This window comes from Rattus rattus, chromosome 3 (assembly GCF_011064425.1).
Source record: "Rattus rattus isolate New Zealand chromosome 3, Rrattus_CSIRO_v1, whole genome shotgun sequence".
In the NCBI taxonomy this organism is placed as follows: domain Eukaryota; kingdom Metazoa; phylum Chordata; class Mammalia; order Rodentia; family Muridae; genus Rattus; species Rattus rattus.
The window spans coordinates 165,560,035-165,567,223 of NC_046156.1; the positions used below are offsets into that span (position 1 = coordinate 165,560,035).

The following is a 7,189-nucleotide window of genomic DNA, read 5'->3' on the forward strand; positions in this document are numbered from 1 at the left end:
CATTGTCTGGAAGTATTCCAGGTGATGAAAGACAATTTGTTTAAAATACAGTGTCTTTTTGTTGTTTTCCAATTATTCTATACATGAGATCTGTCCTGGAGTGTTGTTTATAAAATTATTGACTTGAAAGAAAGGCAATTTTTTCCTTTGCTACACAGTATGTATTGCAATGAGTTCTTTGGTGAGGAGTGGAACTTTGTATCCGATTTTCATATATAGTGCTATAATTTTGTGTCATTTTACACTATGTACATCTTGTTCATAGTGTCAAAATCTCTGTTATTTCATGTATGTATTAGTTCTGTTGTTTATTTACTACAATGTCTCCTTAGAGTTATCCATCATTCCTGGTTCTGTCAACCATTTGGCTTATCTTCTGCATGGATTCTAGATCCTTGTGTGGAGGAACTAGATGACGGTGTTCCATTGAAGACTAAATGCTTTAAAGTTTTATAATGCTTTATATTGTCCATTTGTAGATCTCAGTGTTGATTTTTTTTACACTATCAGTCAATTGCCAAGGTTATTGATTATTTTCAAAACCCGATGGCAAAGATTTATTTCTAAAGACACCACTTGGGTCTTTGAAAATGATGAAATCAATCTGGTGCCTGATCAGAAGCTTCATTTCTTTTGGCTAATGTTCACAATGCTGAAAATTACTCTGCCTACTAACAGAGGAGAAGAATCATTACACGTAACACCAGCTCTATGTAATAGATTTCTGTATCTGGATTATTTGATAGTTATTAGCAGTTTCTTCTATATAGCCAGCATCTATGAAGTTGAGAATTACTGTATTCTAGGAGGCAGTAATTGGAATCTGAATTTTCCCAATAATTGTTACTTTTTCAGATATAAAACTAATGTACCCTTAATAACATGTATGCAAAAGTATACTATAATAAGTGATTCCATATTGGAGAATGTAGGCTTAAGTGTGGATGCTTGGCCTGCTCCGAGACCAGTAATGGACAACAAGACTCAGAGCAGACCTGGGCCCACAACTCCCAGAGAAGAAGAAAAAGAAGAAAAGGAAGGTGGTTGCAAATATCTCTCAACCAGAGACTCAATACTCAGTCTTAAACAGTAATGATTATTTTATAGATGTTTCTCCTCCAAGGGTCACATCCCCTTCTAACAATGTGGCTGAGATGCAGGTCCCTGGATGGCACTGAGCAAGAGAAAGAAGAAAAACAAATCCTGTAGAACACACTTGTAGGAGTACCTGGGGACCGGACCTACGTGGACAAGACAGATAAAGTCACCTAGTCCTAGAAGGCAGGTCTTTGAGCAGTCAGCAGAAGGCCTCATCAGAGAGAAGAAAAAGAAGAGGCAGAAGTCCTCACAAGGTTGCCTCACAAGGCTCAAAGATGAAGACCTACCAGACCCCAAGCCCCCAAGCATGCCAAGGAGGTAAGCAAAGCTGGTAGGAAGTCCAAAAAGCACAGGAAGAACAAGAAGCTTCCTGACATGGAAACTTTTCCTCCTCAGGACTCTTGGCTCCATGAGGCTGGGGGTGCTCTGTGCTCATACTTAGCAGGGGCAGAGGCTGAGGCGCAGGTGGCTTTGGGGCACAAAAGGAAGCAGGGGAGCCTCAGAGATCACAGCATGAAGAAGAAGTAGAGGAAGAAGAAAAAAAGAAGAAGAAGAAGAAGAAGAAGAAGAAGAAGAAGAAGAAGAAGAAGAAGAAGAAGAAGAAGAAGAAGAGAAGAGGAAGAGGAAGAGGAAGAGGAAGAGGAAGAGGAAGAGGAAGAAGAGGAGGAGGAGAAGTAGAAGGAGAAGAAGTAGAAGGAGGAGAAAGAGGAGAAGGAGGAGGAGAAGGAGGAGGAGGAGGACTTCCCAGGTGGGAGACAGAAGACATCTTCCTGGTCAACTCCAGGATCTCCATGGAGAACAGTTTGAAGAAAGGGAGTAAGAAGTGAGTCAGAAGTGAAGCATTGGAGTTCATCTGGATAGACAGTTTGAAGGCCCTGGGAGGAAGAAAGTAAAATCCAAGAAAAAGATGGAGCAGCCAGTTGGTGAAGGGCTGGCCGTGAAAATGAAGAAAAAGAAGAGAAGAAAAGAGAGCGGAGTAAAGGAAGACCCCTGGCTGGAGGCAAACGTTGAGTCAGACACAGACTTGGAGGTGGTACAGGGAAAAAAGGCACTGTGGATGAGACCTGCATAGATCAGGTGAGATGGAAGCCCTTACAAGAAGAGATCTATCGTGAGTCTGGCAAGACAGAGGCTTAAGAACCCAAAGAGTAGACGGGAACCTAGTTTAGCCAGTGGTAAACTGCCAGCTTTGAAACTGAAGCACAGAAACTAATATTCCTGAAACTTATTGGTGACTTTAAGCATCTGTCCCCATCATTCAACTGTCTTCCCAGCATGACTGTCAGGTCCAACATGGCCCTGGACAAGAAGTCTTCAGACATGCTCCAGCAGAGTCTGCAGCAGGACTATGACCGGACCATGGGCTGAAAGTACAGCCATGGTGCTGGCGTGGGCCTTACCTCTGAGGCCTGCAAAGTCCTCTAAAATGATCAGAATGCCTCCGAGGCTATCAAATAGCAAGATTAAATTTTATTGTCCTGTTCTTTAAGCTGCATTTCTTGATCAGTTTTGCAGTTGGCTTGAAATATTCACCTATAATTATTGAGGACCAGTATGAATTGCTAAAGCCTATTTTCTGTTAAATATTCCATCTCCTTGGGTGACAGAATTTTAATAGTAGCTAGGAGTTGTGGATAGTAGCTAACAGCAGTTGTTGACATGTGAAAGGTCCTGACTAAAGTGTTTTCCTTGCATTGATATACTTAAACCTAATTATGGAATGAGTGCTATTCTCAGCTCTAACAAGTTCAGGTATAAAGTAATAAAACAGCCTGGGAATATGCCCAAAAGATGCTCCAACATACAACAAAGACACATGCTCCACTATGTTCATAGCAGCCTTATCTATAATAGCCAGAAGCTGGAATGAACCCAGATGCCCTTCAACGAAAGAATGGATTCAAAAAATGTGGTATATCTACACAATGGAATACTACTCAGCTATCAAAAACAATAACTTCATGAAATTCATAGGTAAATGGAATGAACTAGAAAATATCATCTTGAGTGAGGTAACCCAATCACAGAAAAACAAAACTTGTTATGCATTCATTGATAAGTGGATATTAGCCCAAAAGCTCAAATTCTCAAATTATCCAAGATGCAATCCACAGACTACAGGAAGCACAAAAAAAAAAAAAAAAAAAAAAAGGATGACCAAAATGCGGATGCTGCCACTCCTTCTTAAAAGGAAATATCCATAGGAGGGGATATGGAAGCAAAGTTTATATCAGAAACTGAAGGAATGGCCTTCGCAGTGCTGGGATTAAAGTTATGCATCACTGCTCCATGGCTTCAAACCACTACTGGCTATCAGATGAATTTGAAATAAGATCCTTGATACCCTGAGTAGGTTCTTCACAAAATTCCTTAACTGGTAAGTAACAGAAGACTTTGTGTGGAAGAGGCTTGGAAGACACCTCAGTCACTTGGGAAGGAAAAGGCCACAAGCCAAGAACACAGACAGCCTTCAGAAGCCATGCATCATTTCTTTCCACCGAGTGCCCAAAAAAGAACTTAGTCATGGCAACACCTTGACCTAGCCCAGAAAAACCAGTGAGTTGTAACCAACAGCTGGCAGACAGGAAGGCCACAGGAAGTCACTGTGCTTGTAATTTGTTAAAGCAACAAGAACCAGGAAGTCTTGCAACAAGAGGCATCCTGTTTTTCATTTCCGAAAAGTCTCTTCACATGTCCTTCCCAGTGGGAGTCGATGCTGTTTGTGGAGGCAGGATTCTGAGACTGGCCTGTCAGCAGATTAATTCAGGAGCCCTGTGGTGTGCGTACCTCTAATGGAAGGCTAAGCAGAGGTTAACACGGAAGCACTGGCAATTCTCTAGGTCAATGTAAAGTGCTAATGCTGTTCAACATGGGCAGCCTTGAGGCAAGAGAATGACTTACAAAGGAATATTTGTGAATTTACCAGTTTTTATTTCTCAAAGAATTAGCACCATAGTGACATAAGATATTTATTGGGGAAATTTTTGGGAAATAAAGGCCATTTGGGAGTATCATAGTGCATTCTGGGTTCTGGCATGTTTATTCACAGCAAGAGGAACGGCATTGTTTAATATACCTGGTTTTTGTTTTTGAGACTAGGGCTCATGTATCAGAGACTAGGGGACCTCGAACAGATCTCAATCCTCCTGTATCTACCTCCTAATTACTAGGATTATAGGTCTGTATCATGGCACTGTTTTATATGGGGTCTGTTTTATATGGGGTCTTGTGTCTGCCAGGCAAGCATTCCACTAAAAGAGCCATATACTTAGCTTCATCTATTCATTTCTGTTTTGGAATTTAAGAAATTTTATTCAATTCCTTGGGCTGGAGGGTACTGCCTTCAGATTGACCCCAAATGTATGTATAACAGTAACCCTGGTCTTAAACTAGTAAAGACACACACACACACACACACACACACACACACACACACGTATTCCATTCTTCTGGAATTAAACATGTTTTGATCTGTGTTTTGTACTATGTATAAAACTCTCATTGAACCAAGAACTATTAGAAAGGAAATAGTCATTTTGGTATTGCAGTGTGACATCATAATTCTATAAGTTACGGTAAAACAAATAGAAAAAGTTTTCTACATTGTCTTCCTCACTTCTAACATGAGTGTAGAATATTGCCACTAGACTATTGTATTCCCTTGCAATCAACACTTTATATTCTAACTGCATATAGAGCCAAGCATGCATACATCAATGACTATAGCAATTGCATTGAAAATAACTTTTTATTAGTCAGCCTTGGTCAAGAAGAACTTGAGTACTAATAGAATATGCATTTGGTACAGAATATAAATTTAAAACTTTATTTGTAAACTGCCATCTTTAAGAAGACCTTTAAGAAGATCCAATAAACATGATGTCCACATCAAGCTGTAGCATTGAGACCTGGAGATACAATCATTAAAAGTTCCCCAAGTGATGTCTGTGATGTCTTCCATTACAACCAATGGTATAAAGCCAAAGCAGATTGAGATTTCAGACTTTTAGGGGAATTTTAATCCAACAGCATGGCTTCTCTTTCAATGGGTCATTTCCATATATCTTCTAAGTAAGTATGATCCAACTGGAATGGAGCCATATCCTAGATTATAGTATGATCTGGCTGGAATCAGACATGCCTTTAGTATACAACATTAACTCCTAACCATGAAGGTAAGGTTAGGTTGTAAAAGAAAGCAGCCATATTTGAAAGTAACATAATTGAGGTACAGGCAAAGTGATAAATCAGAGAAAGATTTGACAGAATGAGTCAGAAATAGACTATAACCAAATCAGTGAGAACAGTACAGGAAAGATCAGTTACTTAAGAGCAGTGAAAGAAAGAAAAAGGTGTGATGTTGTGAATGTCTGGCAGTTTTACTGAGACAGTTTTACAGAGACAGGTTACAGAGAGAACAGGTGCAAACAGAGAATGAGAATGAGAATAAGTCAGATTAGGTCGTATTGCCAGAATCAGTATGTAACCGAGTAGGGCTATTCTGGCAGAAACTGAGAGAAGTTGAATTAAATCAGTCAGCTTAAATTATTAGATTGGAAGCCAGAAGCTTCCAGGCTTATGCCTAGGGATAGTTAGAACAGAGAAAAAACAAACAAACAAGCAAACAAACAAAGCACTCTGGGCTAAGCTTTGCATTTCTAGAGCTTGTATAAGGATCTCTTCTTATTGCTTCATCTGACAAGTAAAGCCAGATTTATTTAAACTTAATGGATTGGTGATTTATTTGATATTTTGGCTGACTTAACTTTTAAATTATAAAATGATGGACATTATCAACTCCTAAATAACATTTGGAAGGAAGAGAATTTTCTTCACACTATTTTCAAAAGTTTGTATTTCTAATGTTTAAAAATATTAAGTAGACTGAACTCAACCAGACCCACAGCTCCCTGCACCCAAATCCCATGGGGTAGAAGTGCAGACAATCCTGAGAACTCAGAGGAGACCATTACTTTCTGCCCACATTCTGGACCCAAGAGGAACCTATCTAGTGCCCTCTTTGCTCCTGGGACACAGGGACTTAGGAGCAGTCAGGAGTCAGGGGCAGGACCCTTCAGGTTTCTGTCTGTGCCTAGAGCTAAAAGACAGTATTCAGGAATACCTACACACCTGAGAGCAGAGTTAAGACCAACTTATGTGCTCAAAGAGACCCACCTGGTAGCTTCAGGACATACAAAATCTTCTGGGACAGGACATTTCTGGTTTCTGGCTGTTCCTAGACCTGAGCTGAACCAGTCCCACAGCTCCCTGCACACAAATCCCTTGTGGGAGAGAGGGGACAATCCTGAGAGCTCAGGGAAGACAGCTACTTCTGTTCACATTCTGCTCTCATTCCTGACCCAAGAGGAGCCTACATAGTGGCGTCTGGATACAGGAATATAGGAGCATTCAGCAGCAGGCACCTGTTGGTTCCTGCTTGCATCCAGAACTGAACTACACAAGTCTCACAGCTCCATGCACCCAAAACCTATGGGAGAGAGAGAGAGCTGAACCCTAAGAAGTGCAGACACTCCTGAGAAATCAGAGGAGACAACTACTTTCTGTCAATATTCCTGACCCAAGAGGAAAAGGCCAAGTGCCCTCTGTACCCTCTGGGCACGGGGACCTAGGAAAAGTCATGGGAGGACACTTCCGGTTTCTCCCTGCTCCCAGAGCCTAAAGTCAGTCAACAGGCGTGCCTACACACCTGAGAGCAGAGGTGAGACCAACTCTTCTGCACCACGCAACCCAGCTGGAGGCTTCAGGTTACACAAACCCAGGAGGAGTTCTCTGTTCCTAGATCTGACTGAAAAAAATAGGTCTACAGGAGTGCTGACACACAGGCCTACAGGAAGGTCAGAGACAGCAAGACAAGGTAACACCAGAGACAACCTGATAATGAGAGGCAAGCACAGGAACCTAAGCAACAGAAACCAAGATTACGTGTCAACATCAGACCCCAGTTCTCCTATGAGAGCAAATACTGGATATCCAAAACACACTGGAAAAGCAAGATTTTAATTTAAAATCATATCGTATGATAATAGAGTACTGTAAGAAGGACATAACTCCCCTAAAGAAAAACATGACA

General features: G+C 41.0%; 1 pseudogene; it reads left to right on the forward strand.

Moving 5' to 3' along the window:
* Window positions 1-886: 886 nt before the first annotated feature.
* Window positions 887-2,565, forward strand: LOC116895989 (annotated as a pseudogene).
* The last annotated feature ends 4,624 nt before the right edge of the window (window positions 2,566-7,189 follow it).